Source organism: Scyliorhinus torazame, chromosome 3 (assembly GCF_047496885.1).
Source record: "Scyliorhinus torazame isolate Kashiwa2021f chromosome 3, sScyTor2.1, whole genome shotgun sequence".
In the NCBI taxonomy this organism is placed as follows: Eukaryota; Metazoa; Chordata; class Chondrichthyes; order Carcharhiniformes; family Scyliorhinidae; genus Scyliorhinus; species Scyliorhinus torazame.
The window spans coordinates 343,199,069-343,223,609 of record NC_092709.1 but is presented as its reverse complement, the minus strand read 5'-3'; the positions used below and the strand labels follow the sequence as shown (position 1 = coordinate 343,223,609).

The 24,541-nt window shown below is 46.3% G+C and overlaps 1 protein-coding gene across 5 annotated transcripts in view; it reads left to right on the top strand.

Moving 5' to 3' along the window:
• Positions 1–24,541, top strand: part of paip2b (poly(A) binding protein interacting protein 2B) — a 177,232-nt gene that overhangs the window by 23,459 nt on the left and 129,232 nt on the right. For 2 of the 5 annotated variants that reach the window (XM_072497735.1, XM_072497730.1), the window contains exon 2: positions 1,680–1,815. The exons of 2 other annotated variants lie outside the window; for them this stretch is intronic. The gene's annotated coding sequence lies outside the window, so the exon portion shown is untranslated. Of the gene's footprint in view, positions 1–1,679; positions 1,816–1,838; positions 2,840–24,541 lie in introns of those variants that run through there. One more of the 5 variants, XM_072497733.1, reaches the window with a different exon arrangement.

The window sequence follows — 24,541 nt, the reverse complement described above, 5'->3', positions numbered from 1 at the left end:
TGCCTGGGTGGGAGGGGTCTCTGATAATGCTGTCTGCCTTCCTGAGGCAGCGGGAGGTGTATACAGAATCAATGTGGGGGTGGCAAGCTTGTGTGATGCGTTGGGCTAAATTCACCACACTCTACAGTTCCGAGCATGCTCCATTTATGATTGATCATCTAACTCCGGAACCTGTTTCTGCTTTCTGTCCATATCCTTTAGCCCCAAGGGCTATATGTTAATATCTTCTTGAAAACATACAATGTTTTGGCCTCAACTGCTTTCTATGGTAACAAATTTCACAGGCACACCACTCTCTGGGTAAAGAAGTGTCTTCTCGCCTCAGCCCTAAATGGTTCACCCCTTATCTTTAGACTGTGACCCATGGTTCTGAACTCCCCACCATCGGGAACATCCTTTGTGCATCTACCCTGTCTAGTACTGTGAGAAGTTTATCGGTTTCTGAGATCCCTCATTCTTCTGAGCTACAGCGAAAATAATCCTAACCGATTTGATCTCTCTTCGTACGCCAGTCCTGCCATCCCAGAAATCAGTCTGGTAAACATTTACAGCACTCCCTCTAAAGCAAGAGCATCCTTCCTCAGATTAGGAGACCAAAATTGCGCGCACACTATACGAGGCATGTTCTCACCATGGCCCTGTATAACTGCAGCAATACAACCCTGGCCCTGTACTCCAATTCTTTTGCTGTGAAGGCCAAAATATTATTTCCCGCCTTTACTGCCTGCTACACCTGCATGCTTTCTGCGACTGGTGTACGAGGAAACCCAGGTCATATTGCACATCCCCCCCTCCTCTCTCAATCTATGGCTATTCAAATGATGTGCCGTCCTGTTTTTACTACCAAAATGGAGAACCTCACATTTATCCAAGTTATACCGCATCTGCCATGCATTTGCTCACTCGCTCAACTTGTCCAAATCACACTGAAGCATGTTTGAATCCTCACAGCTCACCCTCCCACCCAGCTTTGTGTCATCTGCAAATTTGGAGATATGGGGCGAGATTCTCCACTCCCGCGCCGGTTGCGAGAATCGCCTGGGCCGCCAAAATTTCCCGGGATGCCCTCCCGCGATTCTCCCAAGCGGCGGAAACGGCCCCGTCGAGTTCCGCAGGCCGGAGAATCGCCAGAGACACCCAACATGGCGATTCTCCGGCAACCCCGCTATTCTCAGGCACGGATGGGCAGAGCGGCCAGGCCAAAACGGCGGGTTCCCCCCCCGGCGGCGTCCACACCTGGTCGCTGCCGTCGGGAACGTGGGGGGGGCGGGGAGGGGGGGATCCTGCACCGGGGGTACCTCACCTGTGGCATAGCCCGCGATCGGTGCCGTCCCCTCTGAAGGAGGACCTCCTTCCGCGGCCCTGCAAGATCCGTCCGCCATCTTCTTGCAGGGCGGACTCCGAGGACGGCAACCACACATGCGCGGGTGACGCCAGTTATGCGACGCCGGCCGCGTCATCTATGCGGCGCCGCCTTTACGCGGCGACAAGGCCTGGCGCGTGTAGATGACGCGGACCCGATCCTAGCCCATTGTCGGGGCTTGAATCCATCGGGATCGGGGCCGTTTTGCGCCGTCGTGAATCACGACGGCGTTGGCAATTCGGCGCGGGAGTGGAGAATCCCACCCATGACATTTAGTACCCTCCTCTAAATCCGTGTTTTTCAAACTTTTTTTCAGGGGACCCATTTTTACCAGCCGGCTGACCTTCGCGACCCACCATTTTCTCTTGCCTTTAATGTGAGGTGAGCCTGCTTGGTCCTCACGATCTCACTTCAATCAGTCTTCACCTTGTGGACGGAAAATCCAACCTCAAGTAGGTCGTTGTGAAGGGCAAAAGCAACAAAATGCTTGTTTTACTCTGCTCCGGATACTCCTCTGAGATGCTACTCCAGAATGCTGACGGCTTCAGTGACTTGTGACGTATTTTTTTAAATTTAGAGTACCCAATTATGTTTGTTCCAATTAATGGGCTAAATTGCGTGGCCAATCCACCTAACCACGTCTTTGGGTTGTGGGGGTGAAACCCACGCAGACACTGGGAGAATGTGCAAATACCACACGGACAGTGACCCAGGGCCGACATTCGAACCCGTGTCCTCTGTGCCGTAGTCCTAGTGCTAACCACTGCGCCATGTGCCATCCAGTTGTGCCGTATTTTTAATGTGCTGTCACAGCTGAGGCGCAGATGTTCAGTTTCTTCATTTGGAGTCGGCTGCAAGTTAACAACTGATTCAGTGGTCTCAAACTCAGGGATTTTTCACCCACCTCTTCTCTCTGAATGTTAAATTTCTCCTCTGTTGATCAGCGCAGCCAGATGCAACTGAATAAGGCTTGCCAGTCCATTTACAGTTTGCTTACTAATGATGTTTTGTTCGATGTGTCATAGTAGTGTGGGGAACATGTAATTTTGGCTTTGCACTCGCCAAACTTTCAATGACTTTAGGAAAGATTTTATCTCTTCAGTGCCGAAAGCAATCATCATCCTTCCCTTGCAATTTGAGTTTCAGCTCATTTAGAATTGAAACAATGTCTGCAAGCTAAGACTTAGTTAGCATCCAAGTTTCATCAGCAAACTAATCAGCCAGAGAGGACCATTTCTCGAGGACGAAAGCGTGGATTTCGTACCTCAGTTCGTAAACTGAGTAGCACCCGACCCTTGACAACCTATGTACTTCTGTGTGGAACAATAAATGTGTGTGCTCAGCCCCCAGATCGGAACAGAGTCTCAAAAAGTCTGGTATTGAGTGTGCTACGTTTAATGAAATTCGCAACTTCACAATTCCTTTCAACGCTACTTCAAGATCGAATGGAATTCCTTTTGGTGCCAATGCCTCAAGGTGAATAAAACAATGATTTCAAACAATGTTCTGACCAGCTGCCTCCATAAACCTTACTATAACCCCGCTGTTTTTCCCAGTCATGTCGGCTGCTCAATCACTTTTGATTCCTCTTCAATGAACTTAGTCGAGCCTGCACTTTCCAACCACAATGCTACAAATATCTCTACGGCAGTCATGTGGGTTGGTAAAATTTCGAACTTTCATTTGCCAGCACTTCCCTGCATATAACACACATGGGCCTTGCGCTTGACTTCCCGCGACCATGAACGCCGCTATGGATGGCTCGGCAAACCTCACGGCAACTGCTCGCGAACCACCCGCGTGTTGTGACCCCCACTTTTAAAATGCCTGATCTAAAGCATTAATATATATTGTGACTAGCTGGGGTCCTGGCACAAGACCCATTTATTCCTACTCTGTTTCCTGACTGCCAATCAATTTTCTATCCATCTCCATACACTACCCCCAATCCCATGCGCTTTCATTTTACATGTGACTAAAAATAATCTTTATTAGTGTAACAAGAAGGCTTACATTAACACTGCAATGAATTTACTGTTAAAATCCCCTCGTCGCCACACTCCGGCGCCTGTTCGGGTACACTGAGGGAGAATTCGGAATGTCCAATTCAATTAACAGCAAGTCTTTGGGACTTGTGGAAGGAAACAGGAGCACCCGGAGGAAACCCACGCAGACCCTGGGAGAACGTGCAGACTCCGCACAGACAGTGACCCAAGTCGGGAATCGAACCTGGGACCTTGGTGCTGTGAAGCAACATTGATAACCACTGTGCTACCTTGCCACCCGTATGTGGGACTAAGCCCAAATAAACGTCATCCACTGGCTCCCCCGCATCAACTCTTCTAGTTAATTGCTTGAAGAATTTCAGCTGATTTCCCAAGCATGATTTCCCTTTCGTAAATCCATGCTGACTCCCTGATCCAAGTGCTCTATTAAATATTTTATAATGGACTTGAATATTTTCCCCACTACCGACATCTGGCTGATTGGTCTATAATTCCCTGTTTTCTCTCTCCCGTCTCTTTTAAATAGTGGGTTTACATGAGCTACCCTCCAATCTGTAGGAACTGTTCCAGTCTATAGAATCTTGGAAGATGACCACCAATGGTCATCTGGTTCTTGGGCCACTTCCTTATGTACTCTGCGTGTAGATGATCAGTCCCAGGGGATTTATCAACCTTCAATTTCACCAACACCGTTCCCCTACTAATTCTGATTTCCCTCAGTTCCTCCCTCATTAAACCCTGTGTTCCCCAACATTTCTAGTATGTGTTTTGTTTTATAATAAATCAATCATTCTGAGTTTATTGAAAGGTTGGTTAGAGTCTCATTTGTTCTGGGTCTAATGGTGGTAAAGGTAAATAGTTGACCATTTTGGTGGCTGAATTAAACATTTGCACTAATGGTGCCACATGTGGAGTTAATAGGGTTAGATCAACTGCGCACTCCTGCCTTCCCGGATATAACAGTAGATATGCGTCTATGTATAAATGTTTGTGCATGCCCTGTTTGAGAAGGGCATTTAACAATGATGGTGCAGGCATTTCTGATCCAAATGCACAAATCACAAGTGTTATGGAGCAGAAGCAGGCCATTCAGCCCATCATGCCTGTACTGGCTGACACTTTGTGCCATTTCCCTGCCTTCTTCCCGTAACCCTGCACATTCATTTTTTTTCAGACAACCAATTTCTTTTTGCTTGCCTCCGTTGAACCTATCTTCACACTTTCAGACAGTGCTGGAAACATTTTAATCACCTGGACTATATAGGGCACAATTTCAACATTTGCAGATATGATGAGACTTCGAAACATTGGGAATGGTGAGGAGGCTCATGTACAACTTTAAAAAAAAAAAAAATAAGACAAGTTGCAAAGAGTAGACAAAAGGTAGATGAAGTTCAATGCGGAGAAATGAGACGCAAATCATTTTGTACAAAAGAACATAATAATATGGAGTGAACTATACCTTACTGATGTGCCTTCTTCACCCGGCTGAAGGCAGCCCACCTCCTCGCCAGTTCCACCGTAAAGTCCTGATATATGTGTAGACCAGCTCCAGCCCACTGCACCACACGCCTCTGCTTTGCCCAGCACAGGACCTTCTCCTTCACACTGCCTACGAAAACACAGTCACTATTCTTGGTGGCTCACTCTCCTTTGGTACCGGCCTCCACGACCGATAAGCCCGATCCAGTTCATATTGGGAGGGATCACCCCCCCCCTCCCCCAATAGCTTCGCCAACATCGTTACTCAGTCGGCCTCGGGCCTTCCACTCCTTCGGCAGACCCACAATCCTCAGGTTCTGTCACCTGGATCTGTTTTCCAAGTCGTCCATTTTAGCTCGCAGACCCTTGTTGATCTCTATCACCTTCCGCAACTCCTTCCCCATCGAGGTAAGTTGATCACTGTGCTGCAATAATGTCTCTTCCACTTCCTTCAGCGCCTCACCTTGCTCCTGCACCTCCGCCACTGTGCTCAATACCGCTGCCCTCACCGGGGCAATCGCCTCCTCCACCAGCACTTTCAATACCGCCCTCATCTCCTTCCTCATCGCCTCCATGTGTTTTGTGAACTGCCTTTCGCGTTCCACGGCCATCACCGTAGTCATTTCTTCAGCCGTGGGCAATGCGGCCTCCCCTGGTGCCCCAGCCTCCACCTTTCTTGCCGTCCCCGCGGTGACCTTTCCGCTCCCCGACGGACTTTCAGCCGCTTTTTTCACGGCCGTTTTTTAACTTATTTTCAACATTTCCCTTCACTGTGCCTTCTCCCTGCTTTTGCCGCCTCTGCTGCCCCTGGGACCGGGCCTTAAACCCCGAAAATGCCGTTCCCGAAGGGAGCCCTCCAATGTAATTTTACAACATTTACATCTTGATTTGTCTTTCTTTGATCCCTTTTATATTTTTGTTAAAATTGCAATTGTATCGGTGGTTGTAGAGTGAAGTTCTTTGTTGTCTTCTCCAAAAGTTTCTGTGCTTTGTATCTTACGTGCTGCTTTCACTAGAGGTCCCAGTGATACTTCAGAGCGCAAATCTTGCTGCAAAAATCAGTCAGACTTTTTCCTTGGTGTCTTTATGGCATTCTTTTAAACTGTCTTTATTACATTGCTGGGGGTTCGATATCTCCTATTTTGCTTCATGTTGTCGGAGAGTTTGATTTTGTGGAGATTACCTAGTTGATCAATCCAACTGGAGATTGATCAAGGAGATCTAGTTCATTGCTAAATTCCTGTTGTCACCAAATTTATTTGCCCCTTTCTCCAAATGCACTAAAATCAGAATGCTTTAATATTTTTGATCTTGATTCATTGTCACATATTGCTGCTACCACTACGTGTGGTAGGCCTGTTCTCAAAGTTATCCATGGGAAATTGCTCATTTGAACCCAAGTTTGGCATAATTAAATCTTGTACTGAATACTTTTACATTTCATGTGCAAATGGTAGCGCCTGGAATTTCATGCATTTGCATGATTGGTAAGAAATAAAATATATGACTTAAAAGATGGCAAAATTGTAAGCGTAAATGCAATATGCCCAAATCTCAATGGTTTATGACATCTATTGTTCCATTCACCAAAACGATCTTGATAATGGCCCTGCCCCCTGGTTACAAAACCTTATACCCCAGTTTGCTGCAAATTTGTTTGGTCAAAATCCATCTCCAAATTACAATCAAGATTTTTGGGCTGGAAACTCACTTTTCTGTTGTTTCACTGCAATTTTTTTAAAAAAACCAATCATTTGAGGTCTGCTCCCTTTTACAGTATTTAAGTGCTTCGCTATAACTGCATGTTCTTAGACCTAATGTGCAAAAATAATGGTTAAATGAGTTGTGACTTTAGTCTTCATTCTTAAAGAATATGTGAATTATGCTGATTTACGTTTTGTGTACATCCAGGCCTCCTCCATGAAATTCTGAGTTAATTTGAACACAATTATGGTAATTTGATGAAACCTAGTATTGGGGAAGCGGATAATTTTGGGTCTAAATTCCAGGTTGCATCTATGGAGGAAATTCTAGGTGTGCCCAATTTTCCTCTTATTGTACTGAAGTCTTAATGTCAAGCATGTGTACCTCTTATTTTTGTACCTTGAGAATGAAATATATTGATCCTACTTGTGAAACTTTTGTTTCATTAACTTGTTTGGGAGAATCTCTTCAAATCAGCAGAATATCTTTATTTAATTGGCTGTACTTTGTGATTTGCGTCTGATAAATGTTGAGCTGTCGTCTTTCTCTATTCATAGTCCACCTTGCTTTAGAATATTGATGACCATTCTGCCTGGCCATCTCTACCAAGTAGGTGCTGTGGTAGACGAGGGCTATGCAGCATTAGACGAGGGCTATGCAGCATTCGCATGAAGTGATCATGTTCTTCTTATTCATTTGAGTACGGAGAATGAGGCCCAAATATGGCAGCTCTTTGGATTGTGGCATTCAACAATGATCTGAAATGATCCAAGTTTCCCTTTCTTGATGTGACTGCCTACCTTAGTTCAAGTACTGAAAAAAGGAATAGAGCAAAATTCTATATTTTTAAAATACTTTTGCACTTGGTAAACATCAAAACCTGAGACTATTGCATGTGTGCTAATCACTCCTTATGCAAAGAAAAGCTTTCTGACATATGTTCTAAATTTATCTTTAATTGATTTGAACCTGTAGTCCCTTGTGTCTTTATTGTAGTTATTTTATCACAAGATTGCCACCTCTCAAATTCCTCCTTTCAGACTAGAAGAGTCCAAGTGTCTGCAGTCTTTCCTCATGATGTAGATCTCTCAGTCCAAGAATCAGCTTTGTGGCTCTCTGCACTTTTGGTTTGCTCCCTTATGCCTTGGTGACTAGAGCTGAACGCAGTTATGAAGGTGTGGTCTGACTAGTGCTTTGACTTAATTATACTGTTTTGGCTGTTTGTAATTCAAATTTATCGTGACTTTATTGCTTGCTTGCTCTGCCTTGGTTTGAGTCTTAATGTTAATGCTCAAGGGATTTTTAAGATGTTTGTCCATGGTATGTGGGTGTCATTGGTTGGACCAGCATTTATTACCCATCCCTGGAGGAGTTAAACAATTTTTGAAAATGTTTTTATTAAAGTTTTCATTTTATACAATGCAGAATAAACACATATATGCAGACCATATACAGTTTGCAATAGCCTAATATTGGAGATAACCCCCCCCCCAGAAACCTCACCTCCGGTGTTTTGAAACATTATTGAAGTTTTTACGTATTGTACATTATACAAGCAGTAAGGGTGACTGAGCCGATTACACTGTATGTACTCATTTCCTTTTGTGTCGGCCCTGCCCCCTTCCCTCATTGTTTGAAAGAGCCCTTCATTGCACAATGGGTAGTCATGCGTTATTTGCAAGTAGACAGTGCCCTCCCTCCTCTTCCCCCTTTCGTTGTTGGGCCTGCCCCCTTCTTCCTCTCCCCTCTCGCCTGTTTTTGGTTATTCCTTGGGGGTTCCCTTCCCTGGGCTCTTGTTCTGGGCTCTTTGGCCTCTGTGTCAGTTGTTTTCTGGCTCCCCTTTTATCCCCTCTCCATTTCCTGCCTGCTCCCTGTGGTGCCGTTGGCTTCCCCTCCCCCCGTTCTCTTGGTTGTTGGCTTCAAACCGGTCTTGGAACAAATTGGTGAATGGCCTCAAGGCTTAGTGGAAGCCATCCTCTGACCCTCGGATGGTGAACTCGATCTTCTCCAGATGGAGAATCTTCGATAGGTCTGCCAACCAGTCTGCAGCTGTGGGGGTGCTGCTGATCGCCAGCCCAGCAGGATTCTCCGGCAGGCGATTAGAAAAGCGAAGGCAATGGCGTCAGCCCTCTTTCCCATGAATAGATCTGGCTGGTCTAATACCCCGAAGACTGGCACTCTCGGGCACCTCACCCCGCCCACAACCTTGGACATTGCCTTGAAGAAGGATGTCCAGAACCCGACAAGTCTGGGGCATGCACATAACATGTGGGCGTGATTGGCCGGGCCTCCCTGGCACTGTTCACATTTATCCTCCATCTCTGGGAAGAACCTGCTCATTCTGGTTCTTGCCAGGTGCGCTCAGTGCACCACATTCAGCTGCATAAGGCTTAGTCTTGCACAACATCGGGTGGCATGGTAGCACAGTGGTTAGCACTGTTGCTTCACAGCTCCAGGGTCCCAGGTTCAATTCCCGGCTTGGATCACTGTCTGTGCGGAGTCTGCACGTTCTCCCATGTCTGCATGGGTATCCTCCGGGTGGCCCGGTTTTCTCCCACAAGTCCCGAAAGACATGCTGTTAGGCAAATTGGACATTCTGAATTCTCCCTTAACAGGGAGCTGGAGTGTGGCGACTAGGGGATTTTCACAGTGTAAGCCTACTTGTGACAGTTAAGATTATTATTATGACAAGGTATGGGCAGCACGGTGGCGCAATGGGTTAACCCTGTTGCCTCACGGCGCTGAGGTCCCAGGTTCGATCCCAGCTCTGGGTCACTGTCCGTGTGGAGTTTGCACATTCTCCCTGTGCTTGCGTGGGTTTCGCCCCCACAACCCAAAACATGTGCAGGGTAGGTGAATTGGCCACGGTAAATTGCCCCTTAATTGGAAAAAATGAATTGGGTACTCTAAATTTAAAAATATATATATTATGACAAGGTGGAGTTGGCCCTGTTCAGTGCTTCACACTCCCCACCTACTTCCTTCCCTAGCTCTTCCTCCCGTTTCTCCCGAGTTTCCTCCAGGGTGCGCCTCCTTTCTAAAAGCCGTCTGAACAGGTTCCCACAGTTTCCCCTCCCCAGACTGTCCGTGTCCAGTAACTCTTCTGGCATTGTGCTTTTCAGGGTTCGTGGGTATGTAGTCATCTCCTTGCGGTGAAAGTTTTTGATCTGTAAATGTTGGAGGTCATTCCCGTTTGGTAGCTCCAGTCCCTCCATCAGCTCCTCTAATGTCACTAGTCTGTCGTCCGTGTAAAAACTCCCAACTGTCAGTGTCCCCCCTTCCTGTGTACAACTCTTGAAGGTAGCATCAAGCATGGTTGGTGCAAAACCCATGGTTGCCACAGATGGGGGCCATGATAGACATGTCTGTCAGCCTGAAATAGTGCTTCATCAGGTTCTCAGGGTCACGACCACCATTGGGCTTGTGGAGTGTTTTGCTGATGGGGTTGGGAGTGCTGCCATGGTGAGGGCTCGGCGGGTCTTCCGTGTACATGAGGACTCCATCCTTACCATTCCTTATCTGGGACCGTTACCCAGCCTCTCACTCTTTCTGCTGTCGCTGCCCAGTGGTGGTGTTGCAAGTTCAAGAGGGCCAGGCCTACCATGTTTCTTCTCCTTTGTAGTACTGTTTTGGGAATTCTGGAATATTTCTCCTCCTCCTCGACACACACCCTCGCCAAGTTATACTTTGTCCCAATTATGATTCCAACCAATAGAGAGTCTTCCCCTGATTAGCATTGACTCCAGTTTAACCGGGGCTCCTTGATACCATACACGGTCAAATGCTGTCTTGATGTCAAGGGCACGTCACTCTCACCTTACCTCTGGCATTCAGCACTTTTGTCTATGTTTGAACCAAGGCTGTAATGAGATCAGGAGCTGAGTGACCTTGACGGACCACAAACTGAGCGTCCGTGAGCGGGTTATTGCTGAGTAAGAGCCGCTTGATAGCACTGTTGATGACTCCTCCCATCACTTTGCTGATAATGGAGAGTAAACTGCTACTTGTACTGTTTGGCACACCGCTTGCTGTGTTATCTGGTTCCATGTTTCCGATAGCGACCTGCTGAAACCAGTCCAAAGGCCCCCCTTGCCCGTTATCGTAGCCCCCTCTCTTGTACTTCCTGGCGTCAGCTTTCCCGCTAGTGTGGTGGGATCCCAGGGTCGATCTGGCCCCCTCCTATGCCCGCGCTGCTCGTGTCACTATTGTCTACTCCTCACCCTCTCCTTCGCTCTGCTGCGCTCGCCCCCTTCTTCCGATGAGCTGGTTCCCTAATTCATAGTGAGGCAATGCAGTCCTGTGAGAAATTGTCCATTTTAATTCTTTTTTTCCCCTTTGTCTCCTCTCTGACTTCCTCACTGCTGCCATTCTCATTGCCTGTCTAGCTCATTCTTAGGACAAATTTGTCTGCCTAAGCCGTGGCGGTGAAATTATGTTCTTTGCCCTGGTAAGTTACCCAGAGCCTGGCTGGGAATAACATCCCAAATCTGTCTTTGCTCTAGTCCAGGGCCGCCATTGCATGGTTGAATTCGGCTCTGCACTTCGCCAGGTCCACCCCAATGTCACAGTACACTCTTATTTCATGTCCCTCCCAGTTGCACGCCATCTTCGTCTGTCTAGCCAGTGAAGGATCCTCTCCCGGTCTTGATACTTGTGGAGCTCGGCTATTATCGCCCTCGGCTGCTCCCCGGCCCTGGGCTTTGGTCAGAGTGACCTATGAGCCCTGTCGATCTCCGGCGGTTTGGGGAAGCTGTCCCTCCCAACCATGTTGCCCAGCATTTGGGCCACATAGTCAGTTGTGTCCCTGCCCTCGATTCCCTCTGGCAGGCCCACTATCCTAATTCAACTGCCTCTTCAACTGATTTTCCTTGTCCTCGGCCTTCTCTTTCAGGCTCCCCTAGGTTGCCACGGATCGTGGCTTCCAGGGCGGCGATTTGGTCGCTCTGATCTGTCAACGCTTTTTCTAGCTCTCGGATAGAATTCCCCTGGGCTTCAGTTACCTCTCCATGCTATCTACCACCATCTGCATGGAAGCTCGTGCCTCCCGTCTCCGCCACCATGACCGTCACCTTTATCTCTGACTTAATGTCATCCTTCATTGCGTTTAGTTTCTTGGTCAGGAATATCCTCCATGCATCACCTCGTTGGGGAGGGGTGTGGGTGGAGGTTTTCTGAGATGCCAGTCTCTCTCTTGGGGGAGGCTGGGGACCCTCACCCTGTGGGTCCGCCGACCCGCTTGCTCGCAGTTTCTGGTGTCTCTGCGGCCTCAAGCTGTTGCTTCCTGGTATTTTGTCATTCGTACTGTTGTTGAGGGTGAAGGGATGTTTAAGTCTGGTTTTGTGGCATAATTTCGCCCAAAAGTATCATTTTTTTACTGAAGAGAGCCAACTGATGTGACACTAAGCACATCCCTGTCAACGGAGGTTCCTCCCAGAGGGCGTATAGGAGTCAACCACATATTTCTGATGGGCCTGGAGATTTTCTACCCTAAAGGACAGTAGTGAACCAGATGGGTATTTATTTATTTTTAAAAAAAATTCTTTTTAAATGAGTATTTTAAATTTAGAGTACCCAATTAATTTTTTCTAATTCAGGAGCAATTTAGCGTGGCCAATCCACTTACCTGGCACATAGAACGTAGAAAATACAGCACAGAACAGGTCCTTCGGCCCACGATGTTGTGCCGAACCTTTGTCCTAGATTAATCATAGATTATTATTGAATTTACAGTGCAGAAGGAGGCCATTCGGCCCCCTGAGTCTGTACCGGCTCTTGGAAAGAGCACCCTACCCAAACTCAACAGCTCCACCCAACACCAAGGGCAATTTTGGACATTAAGGGCAATTTATCATTGGCCAATTCACCTAACCTGCACATCTTTGGACCGTGGGAGGAAACCGGAGCACCTGGAGGAAACCCACGCAGACACGGGGAGGACGCGCAGACTCCGCACAGACAGCGACCCAAGCCGGAATCGAACCTGGGACCCTGGAGCTGTGAAGCATTGTGCTATCCACAATGCTACCGTGCTGCCCTTAAGAACAAATAAATCTACACTATATCATTTTACCGTCATCCATGTACCTATCCAATAGCTGCTTGAAGGTCCCTAATGTTTCCGACTCAACTACTTCCACAGGCAGTGCATTCCATGCCCCCACTACTCTCTGGGTAAAGAACCTACCTCTGATATCCCTCCTATATCTTCCACCTTTCACCTTAAAGTTATGTCCCCTTGTAATGGTTTGTTCCACCCGGGGAAAAAGTCTCTGACTGTCTACTCTATCTATTCCCCATATCATCTTATAAACCTCTATCAAGTCGCCCCTCATCCTTCTCCGTTCTAATGAGAAAAGGCCTAGCACCCTCAACCTTTCCTCGTAAGACCTACTCTCCATTCCAGCCAACATCCTGGTAAATCTTCTTTGCACTTTTTCCAAAGCTTCCACATCCTTCCTAAAATGAGGCGACCAGAACTGTACACAGTACTCCAAATGTGGCCTTACCAAAGTTTTGTACAGCTGCATCATCACCTCACGGCTCTTAAATTCAATCCCTCTGTTAATGAACGCGAGGTCATCTTTGGGTTGTGGGGGCGAAACCCACGCAAACACGGGGAGAAGGGCAAACTCCACACGGACAGTGACCCAGAGCCGGGATCGAACCTGGGACCTCGGCGCCGTGAGGCAGCAGGGCTAACCCACTGCGCCACTGTGCTGCCATCAGATGGGTTTTTATGACAATTGACAATGGATTCATGGTCATCATTAGATCATGGTCATCATTAGAAGCATGCAGGTGCAGCAGGCGGTAAAGAAGGCTAATGGTATGTTGGCCTTCATTGCAAGAGGTTTCGAGTATACAAGCAGGGATGTGTTGCTGCAATTGTACAGGGCCTTGGTGAGGCCACACTTGGAGTATTGTGTGCAGTTTTGGTCTCCTTCTCCAAGGATGGATGTTCTTGCTCTCAAGGGAGTGTAGCGAAGGTTTACCAGACTGATTCCAGGGATGGCGGGACTGTCATATGAGGAGAGATTAATGAGGTTGGGATGTTCCCGCTGGAGTTCAGAAGATTGAGGGGGGTCTCATCGAGATTTCTTCTAACAGGACTAGACAGGGTAGATGCAGGGACAATGTTACCAATGATGGGTGTGTCCAGAACCAGGGGTCACAATTTGAGGATTCAGGGTAAACCATTTTGGACAGAGATAAGGAGACATTTTTTCACACGAGTGGTGAGCCTGTGGAATTCATTACCACAGGAAGTAGTTAATGCTAAAACTTTGAATATATTCAAGAGGTGGCTGGATATAGTACTTTGGGAGAATGGGATCAAAGGCTATGGGGAGAAAGCAGGATTAGGCTATTGAGTTGGATGATCAGCCATGATTGTGATGAATGGCGGAGCAGGCTCGAAGGGCCAAAAGGCCTCCTCCTGCTCCTATCTTTTATGTATCTTTAATTCCAGATTTCTATTAAATTCAGATTCCATCATCTCTCTTGGTGGGATTCAAACCCAGGTCTCCAGAGCCTTACCCTGGGTTTCTGGATTACGAGGCCAGCAACTGCGCCACTATCTTTTACCTGATTGGTCCTTGTGTCTAAATAGGAATTTTTGGTATTTACTTGTGTTTATAAGACCATAAGAGACAGGAGCAGAGTTAGGCCACTCGGCCCATTGAGTCTGCTCCGCCATTCAATCACGGCTGATATTTTTCTCATACCCTTTCTCCCCATAACCCCAATCCCCTCATTAATCAAGAATGTATCTATCTCTGTCTTAAAGACACTCAGTGATTTGGCCTCCACAGCCTTCTACGACAAAGAGTTCTACAGATTCACCACCCTCTGGCTGAAGAAATACCTCCTCATCTCTGTTTTAAAGGATCGTCCCTTTAGTCTGAGATTGTGTCCTCTGCTTCTAGTTTTTCCTACAAGTGAAAATATCCTCTCCTTGCCCACTCTAACCAGGCCTCTCTGGTTCATTGTTATATGTGCACAAATCATTGAAGGTGGCATTTAGGACACTGTATAGGATCCTGGACTTCATAAATAAAGGCATATGAGTACAAAGAACAAAGAAAAGTACAGCACAGGAACAGGCTCTTCGGCCCTCCAAGCCTGCGTCGACCATGCTGCCCGTCTAAACTAAAATCTTCTACACTTCCGGGGTCCGTATCCCTCTATTCCCATCCTATTCATGTATTTGTCAAGATGCTCCTTAAACGTCACCATCGTCCCTGCTTCCACCACCTCCTCCGGCATCGAGTTCCAGGCACCCACTACCGTCTGTGTAAAAAAGCCTTGCCTCGTACATCTCCTCTAAACATTGCCCCTCGCACCTTGAACCTGTGCCCCCTAGTAATTGACCCCTCTACCCTGGGAAAAAGTCTCTGACTATCCACTTTGTCTATGCCCCTCATAATTTTGTAGACCTCTATCAGGTCGCCCCTCAACCTCCGTCGTTCCAGTGAGAACAAACCGAGTTTATTCAACCGCTCCTCATAGCTAATGCCCTCCATACCAGGCAACATCCTGGTAAATCTCTTCTGCACCCTCTCTAAAGCCTCCACATCCTTCTGATAGTGTGGTGACCAGAATTGAACACTCTTCTCCAAGTGTGGCCTAACTAAGCTTCTATACTGCTGCCACATGACGTGTCAATTTCTATAGTCAGTGCCCTGGCCAATGAAGGCAAGCATGCCGTATGCCTTCTCCACCTGTGTTGCCCCTTTCAGTGACCTGTGGACCTGTACACCTAGATCTCTCTGACTTTTAATACTCTTGAGGGTTCTACCATTCACTGTATATTCCCTACCTGTATTAGACCTTCCAAAATGCATTACCTCACATTTGTCCGGATTAAACTCCATCTGCCATCTCTCCGCCCAAGTCTCCAAATGATCTAAATCCTGCTGTATCCTCTGACAGTCCTCATCGCTATCCGCAATTCCACCAACCTTTGTGTCGTCCGCAAACTTAGTGATCAGACCAGTTACATTTTCCTCCAAATCATTTATATATACTATGAACAGCAACGGTCCCAGCGCTGATCCCTGCGGAACACCACTCGTCACAGCCCTCCAATCAGAAAAGCACCCTTCCATTGCTACTCATTGTCTTCTATGACCTAGCCAGTTCGGAATCCATCTTGCCAGCTCACCACTGATCCCGTGTGACTTCATCTTTTGTACCAGTCTGCCACGTGGCACCTTGTCAAAGGCCTTACTGAAGTCCATATAAGACAACATCCACTGCCCTACCTGCATCAATCATCTTTATGACCTCCTTGAAAACCTCTTATCAAGTTTGTGAGACACGACCTCCTCTTCACAAAACCGTGCTGCCTCTCGCTAATACGTCCACTTGCTTCCAAATGGGAGTAGTCCCTGTCTCGAAGAATTCTCTCCAGTAATTTCCCTACCACTGATGTAAGGCTCACCCACCTATTGTTCCCTGGATTATCCTTGCTACCCTTCTTAAACAAAGGAACACCATTGTCTATTCTCCAGTCCTCTGGGACATCACCTGAAGACAGTGAGGATCCAAAGATTTCTGTCAAGGCCTCAGCAGATACCTCTCTTGCCTCCTTCAGGGGCAGATCCCATCAGGCCCTGGGGACTTATCCACCTTAATATTTTTCAAGACGCCCAACACCTCTTTTTGGATCTCAATGTGACCCAGGCTATCTACACACCCTTCTTCAGACTCAACATCCACCAATTCCTTCTCTTTGGATGTTGAGTATGAAAGCAAAGAAAGTCATGGTGAATCATTCTAACATTTTGGCTCAGCTTGAACTGGAGTATTGTGTGCAACTCTGGGCATCGCACCTTTGGAAGGAGAAAAGATTTGTGAGAATGGTCCCAGGGAATAAGGGACTTCTGTTGTGTCGGTAAATTGGCTGTTTTCCTTTCACAGGAGAAGGTTGAGACAAGATTTGATAAAATCATGAGGCGCCTGGACAAAGTAGAAAGAGGTAAGTAATGGCAGAAGGTTTGAGAATCAGAAGACATTGGTTTCTTAAGTCTTGGCTTCCTCTCTTTCAAAATTTCTGTTGTTCCATCCATCCCTAAAAATCCACAGTCGCCTTTGTCCTTCAAAACTCATCACTGGACCCCCTTTTCTTCTCGAGACCTTGCAGGTTGTCTTGCCTTCCAATCGGTTTCCTTTTGAATCCATCCAATCTTTCAAACTTGATTCAGTTGTGGTCATATTGTGTCCTTGGGCTTTACATCCAATTATTTATAGTTATGGTGTGGAAAACACCATGAGAGGGGATTCTCCATCCCACCTGCCCCGTTTCCCTGCATGGTACACTCTTGCTGGCAGCGGGATTTTCCGTTCCCACAGCCGGCCAATGGGGTTTTCCATTGTGGCCACCCCATGCCATCGAGAAATCAGCGGGCGTGGGTGCGCTGCCGATGAAGCGGAGGATCCCGCTGACTGAGAATCCCGCAGCATGATTTTTTAAAATCCGAACGGGTGTGATATAAATGCTTGTTGAATTGACATGAATTCTGAGAATATGGAGATGAGTTTGTGTTGGTGAGATGAATTTGCGTTGGCAAGCTGCTGACTGTTTCTAAAATCTCACTTGGAGGTCTGAATTTCACAGAGCAGCTGGTTAGTAACATGGCGCACAATGATGGGCCAATTTTCCATCTCGTATTTTTATTGATTACCTATTTTCTTCTAAATTCTGCTCAAAACTGTTGGTCTTTTCTCTTGCCTGCCGCTGATGTTTCTGGAAATGTCCTGTTTAGAGTAAATTGTTCTCCTACCTGCTCAATTCATTTTTTTTAAATGTTGGTTTATAGCCTGAGCCACAGTCTGATGGATTATTTGATTCCATTTTCTGCAATCGAGTCGACCTGTGACATACTCTAACAGAGAGAGTAAAGTAGCAAGGATTTACTGTAACCTCCAGTTCACTAAATGCTGGCGAAGTAAAGACCAACTCTGGTTGTTGGGAACTTATGATTCATCTGCAACTAAAATGGAGTAAAACCTAAAATCAGATGATGGTAGGTGAGAGTCGATAATGCAGTAGTACACAATCCCTGATGTGTAACTCCAGTCACTATCCCTGAGCTGTAACTCCAGTCTATCTTGGTGCTAAGCATTGTTGAAAAGCAATGTGGTTTCTGCTTACTAGAGAATTTGCTTTGGATGGTGACTTTGTTGTACTTTTTGGTCAGCTTTGATAAAGCCACGATAGCAGTGCTTGCTGATACTGAGTTTCTTTGTGCTGGTATTTATCTCCAAACCTACAAAACAGTGAACCCTTTTGTGCTTTTTCTATTCTATGAACCTGGTGAACACCAATCACTGAATAGCAACCACAGATCTGAGTAAGAAAACCGCTGAGTGATTAACACATTTGTTTTAGAAATATGGAGTGCAAGATTCTAAACAATTTGTCGCCCTAAAATAAATGGCAAAAAATACAATGTGAATCAGTTAGTATTTTGGTGGAAGTGACTTGCATGAAAAATGGGACCCTTGATTATGTACCCTGGCCTTTTTCAGATGCAGTTTGATCTTGTGTACAGTATTTTCTCTATTTTAATAAAGTGAAGAAACCCTTTCATACAGTGTCCCAGTAGATGTCTGTGAGCATCTTGCTGCACTTATTCCTCAATTTTATCTTCTATCACCCAGTGTCACAATTTCTATTACTTTCTGATGATTTGTGGCCGAGAAGGCTCTATTTTCAGGTCTTTACCGAGATATTGTTGCCTGCTGTCCTTCAATTTGAGGATGATGTCTACTCCGTATTCCAAGTTTTTGCTGCACGTCATCTGGTGCCTGAACTCACCAATTCTCGACCATATCTTTGGCATTGGCACATGGGGCAGGATGTCCCTCAAGGTAGTGGGATACCAGAGTGTTTCCTTTACTTTCCTGCTGCCACTCTGTCTCATTATTAAGATGTGAATCACAGTGTGATGCAGCTTAATAGACAACTTGTCATCAAATGATTGGTAGCAAGCTCCCCTTTCATTAAGGCCTCATAGATTATCATAGAATTTACAGAGCAGAAGGAGGCCATTCAGCCCATCGAGTCTGCACCGGCTCTTGGAAAGAGCACCCTACCCAAGGTCAACACCGCCACCCTATCCCCATAACCCAGTAACCCCACCCAACACTAAGGGCAATTTTGGACACTAAGGGCAATTTATCATGGCCAATCCACCTAACCCGCACATCTTTGGACTGTGGGAGGAAACCGGAGCACCCGTAGGAAACCCACACACACACGGGGAGGATGTGCAGACTCTGCACAGACAGTGACCCAAGCCAGAATCGAACCTGGGACCCTGGAGCTGTGAAGCAATTGTGCTATCCACAAGGCTACCGTGCTGCCCAAGGTCAATGCTGTTGTGCTTCAAAGAGAGCTTCAGAGAGTCTTTGAAGTATTTTCTTTGTCCTTCCCTGGAGAGTTGAGAGTTAAGAGAATATTCAACTCTACTCTGGGACTTGTGGAAGTTTTTGTTGTCAAACAATTGCTGTTTTAGTTGGTAGAAGACTGAGCTGGTGCATCTGATTTCAGTGTCAGATCTTCTGCTTAGTGGTGGTCTTTAGAGAGATATGGGAAGAATTTCTCCTTCAACATGTATGGTGGGTGGAATATTTGGCTGACCAGATGTGGGTTGCATGGGGGAGTTATTCCCAGTAACCTGATCAGTATGTATTCCTCAATCAACATCACAAACCAGATTATCTGGTCATGATCATATTGTTAAACACATTTATAAATGTTGGCGGAATACATTTGTAATCAGTCAGTCTGTGATGCTGATGCAACCAAAGTAGAAGCTGAACATGAGTTATGTTCTGGCAACATTCAACGATATGCTGAGTTTCTTGTATGCAGAATTGAAGAGATTGAAAGTGTTTGCAAATTTGGTGCAAGTGGACGATGCACTGCAGTCATTTGCAAACTCTAGATTATGTCTATGATGGTCAGTTTAGTTTTGACATGGAGGCACCTGAGGATCAAGAGTTTTCCATCTAGCTGTATTTAATACTGACACTGGAGGGCAGTTAATTTTTGTCGTGAATAACCACTGTTGGGTAGATTGTAAATAGTATGGGGGCGATCTCACCGCCTCGGACTGAATTTTGAAGACTTTGGTGTCGAGTCTCTCACCAAGGTAGTTACTGTCATCATGCGGTGGAAACTATTGAGGATTTAAAATAAAAATTATTTCATGGAATGTGTGTGTCGCTGGCCAGGCCAGGGTATATTGCCCTTGAGAATGTACTAGTGAGTCATTGCCTTGAACTGCTGCAGTCCAATTTGTGCTGGCACACCCCCAGTGCTGTTAGAATACCGGGGAAAATCTGGGCATGCATTCCCCAATTGCCTAGTTCCTGTGGCTGAGGCAATCCTTCCCGAGACGGTGTGGCTTTGGACCTTCCAGAAGAGCCTCCGCCATGATCTCTGTTACCAGACAGATCAAAGTAAAATGTTGAGAACAACATCAGGAATACGCTGTGGCATTCATCAACTTGATCAAAGCAGTTGACTCAGTAATTTGCGATGCTTCGTGGATTGTGCTCCAAAGAATTGGATGTCCAAGAAACTTCAACTTTTGAGATGTGTGTATTGCATGGATAGCTTGAGTGCTCATTTCCAAATGTCTATGCACAAGCTGTTATTCTTGTCTCTGGCAAAAACTATAGCTCTTTTCCATTACTTAACGTATGCTGTTGGTTTTTTTTTGGTTTACATCTGAGTTGGGGCCCTCTTCCTGTATTTATCAGTCTACTATTCACATCCAGCATGCATAGGATTACTGGGCAGAGCAAGTGGCCATTTTCCCGATATTTGAACTTTGCACCGGTGACTTCAGAATGTAGGAAATTAAATGAAATTAAAATTGCTTATTGTCACAAGTAGGCTTCAAATGAAGTTACTGTGAAAAGCCCCTAGTCGCCACATTCCTGCGCCTGTTCAGGGAGGCTGGTACGGGATTTGAACCGTGCTGCTGGCCTGCCTTGGTCTGCTTTAAAAGCCAGCGATTTAGCCTTGTGCTAAACCAGGGATCTACTGCAGACCAATGTAATTGTACTGCAAAATATTATCAGTTTAATTATATTCTTTTAGAATTCGTCTTTTGATTTTGTAATGTATTACACATTTCTAATTGCACTTAAAAATGGGGAAGTACCCAATTATTTATTTTTCCAATTAAGGGGCATTTTAGCCTGGCCAATCCACCTAACCTGCACATCTTTTGTGATTTGGGGGTGAAACCCACGCAGACACGGGGAGAATGTGCAAACTCCACACGGACAGGGCCGGGATTCGAACCCGGGTCCTCAGCGTCGCAGTCCCAGTGCTAACCACTGCACCATCGTGCCGCCCTGACCTTCTGCAATCCTTGTGAAGTTACAATGCTGTTAGGCAGGCAATTCCAAGATTTTGACTCTGGAATGATGAAGGTATGATTGATTATATCTATGCCAAGTCAGGCTTGGCGAAGAACTTGTCTCCATGCACCTGTTGCTGCTTCAACTGGTGGAAGCTGTGGGTTTTGGAGGTTCTGCACAAAGCCTTGAAGTGTTGTTGAAGGGCATCCTACGCTGTGTCAGTATGCCAATGGCTATGAAGATGATTCTTTAGACTGATAGATGAATCTTTTTGAGTGACTCTAATATATGAACAGGCGGGGAACAGAGAGAAGTAGATCCTTGGAAAATAGGCGACAGGTTTAGACAAAGGATCTGGATCGGCGCAGGCTGGGAGGGCCGAAGGGCTTGTTCCCTGTGCTTGTGCTGTAATTTTCTTTGTTCTTTGTTCTAATCTGGTTAATGCTCTTGCCATCTAGTGCCATGAGGCTACAGATTGTGATATAGTGTACAGTTCTGCAGATACAGGTAGTTCACAAAGCTTCGGGAATGCCCAGTTCTGAGATGCTAGATTGTTCTCTATCTCAATTGGTATGTGGTCCTGCCACATGACGTGATGAAGGGTGTCCTCAGTGTGAAGATTTGGTCTTTACATATTATACGGGGTGGTCATAATCGAATCTCAATGAATAGATGCTTTTCTCACAGGTAGATTGTAAGCCTTGTCTGGTAGCTAAGTCCATTTGGACTCTGCCATCTCAACCAGTGGTGGTATTGCTGAGCCTCTCTTGTAAATGGACACTGAAATCCTCCATCCCTCCATTCTGTGCCTTGTTCCCCTCGGTCAAAGTTTTTCAAACTCAGAATCGCGACCTGCCGGGAGGGTCGTGGAACGATTGATTGTGGCTTTCACGATTGCAGGGCGAAGTCCCCAACGGCCGCGACTGGTTCTTAAGAATGCCGGCTGTGGGCGGTCCCCAATTGGTTGCGGCATTTGATGTCCTCTGCGCGCTGCTTGTCATATCCCCCGCTGCTCGTCTCATTCCCCGCCACCGTTTGGCAGTATGCGACCTCCGGCTCAGTGGTCAAGCTTTTCAACGGCCGGTGCAACATCTGGTTGGGAAGTGGTCAGCAGACTGTGACTGGGGCGATGCAGCTACTGGACGGTGAGGGGGAAGCTGGGCCAGGTTTATCAGCCAGGAATACCAATCAAACGAGGCCAGTCAAACAGCCATGTCAACACTGGAAGAAGCCTACAGAGTCATTGCCTTGTGTCGCCACTCTGGAGACCAGGAAGTAAGTGCTTTTGGTGAGAATGGAGAAGGGGACGACTTGAATGTTTGGATAGTGCAATGCAGTGGAACCAATAAGAAATATTGTGTCATGGTGTGTGTTTGACAAGTAACTTCATTTCGTCGACATGGCTTGTAAAGTACAAACAAGATTGTATCTTTTTCTATACTTGTTTAAATTTCTAAAGAAATGGATATATATTTAAAACCAAGTTTGTGTGTCAATGTAAGGATGCGAATGTTCAACTGAAATCGTTTAATTTTCAGTTGTAAAAAGTCATATACTTGGAAAAATCAGGTATTGGAAATGAAGTTTCAAAGTCAAGAAAAAAGAATGCCCGGCCGGGACCAGCCTTTAAATATTAACGATGGAGTCTTTTCACCAGAGGCATCGGCAGAGAGAAGGTCACATGCCCGGCACGTACACTGACACGCATACTGCTTTGGGCGAGAAATCATGGAGGAGAGATTCCTCCATTTTGTAGCTGCCAGGAAGCAAGTGAAGAAATAAAGATGGATTATTTTGTTATAAGGAAGAAAGAGGGCCAGAGACACACAGGCCAGGATCTCACAACTGAATCTGCTGGAGAGAGCTTCTCAGAAGAGTCCATTGCAATACAAAGCACTGCTGGTGTGAGCTGTATACAGAGCCCCAGGGCCTCTGGTGAACAACTCATTTCAAAACTGAAATCGGGGACAAAGCAGTATAAAGATGATTTCTTGAGATATGGCTCTGTTGTGCCAATGCCAGTCTGGATGCAACACCCATGTGTGTTTATAGTACTGGCAAATGGAAGTTTAAAACCTTCAAATCTTCAACGGCATTACTAAGCATGGTGAGTTCGAGGCCAAACCTCTTGATTTTTTTTTTCCAAGGATGCAGCGAGAACTTAAATTGTCAGCTGAAGTCCTTAGCAGAAATGTAGCATTGAATGACGAAGCAAGTGAGATTGTGAGGACCAAACAGGCTCACCAGTTGCATTGAAAGTAAGAAATAATAGTGTGTCATAAACATTGGCCGGCATGAGTCCTGAAGTTACGCCGGTTGGTAAAAGTGGGTCCTGGGGGAAAAGTTTAAAAAACATTGCCCTGAGTGCTTCCTTAAACATGAATGAGTATGATACCTCAGCTGAGGAGGGTGTTAATAAGGGGATTTATTTGCCCATGTTTGACTTGAAGCCAGAGTCTTCATAAATTCAGACTCCATTTTGAGGACTTGCATATTTAATTTCCCTCGACCGCTTACTGAGTAACACCACATGAAAATGAAAGAAAATCACTTATTGTCACGAGTAGACTTCAATGAAGTTACTGTGAAAAGCCCCTAGTCACCACGTTCCGGCCCCTGTTCGGGGAGGCTGGTACGGGAATTGAACCGTGCTGCTGGCCTGCCTTGGTCTGCTTTAAAAGCCAGCGATTTAGCCCAGTGAGCAAAACCAACATCTGTAGGTTGCCACCGTGCCGCCCCTCCTATTGGTATGAGTGACCACCACACAGTCCTTGAAGAAACAGTCCCATCTTCACATTGAGGATACATACCCTCCTTCGTATTGTGTGGCACTACCACCATGTTGAACTAATCAAGGCATCCATGAGGTGCTGTGGGCCATCAGCAGCAGCAGAATTGTACTCCAACATAATCCGTAACTTCATGGCCGGCATATCCACCATTCTACCTAGCCAGAGAATCAACCAAGGTTCAATGAAGAGTGCAGGTGGGCTTGCCAGGAGCAGCACTAAAAATGAGATGCCAGCCTGGTGAAGCTACAACACATGACTACTTGTGTGCCAAACAACATGAACAGCAACTATAGAGCTAAGTGATTCCACAACCAATGGATCAGATCTGAGCACTGCAGTTCTGCCACAACCAGCCATGAATGGTGGTAGACAATTAAACAACTCACTGGGGGAGAAGGCTCCACAAATATCGCTATCCTCAATTATGGAGGAGCCCAGCATACCTGAGCAAAAGACGAGGCTGAAACTTTTGCAATAATCTTCAGCCAGAGTGCTGAGTGGATGTTCCATCTCTGCCTCCTCCGGACATCCCCAGAATCACCATTGCTAATCTTCAGCCAATTCATTCCATGTGATATCCAGAAACGACTAACTGAGCTGGATACAGCTTTGGGACTTGATGCTAGTACTGAAGACTTGTGCCCCAGAACTTAGCATCCTCCTAGCCAAGCTGTTCCAGTACAGCTACAGAACCAGCATCTACCCAGCAATGTGAAAAATTGCACGGATTTGGCCTCACTTAAAAACTGGGACAAATCTGACCCGGTCAGTTTCCACCCCATCGGCGAACTCTCGATCATTGGTAAAGTGAT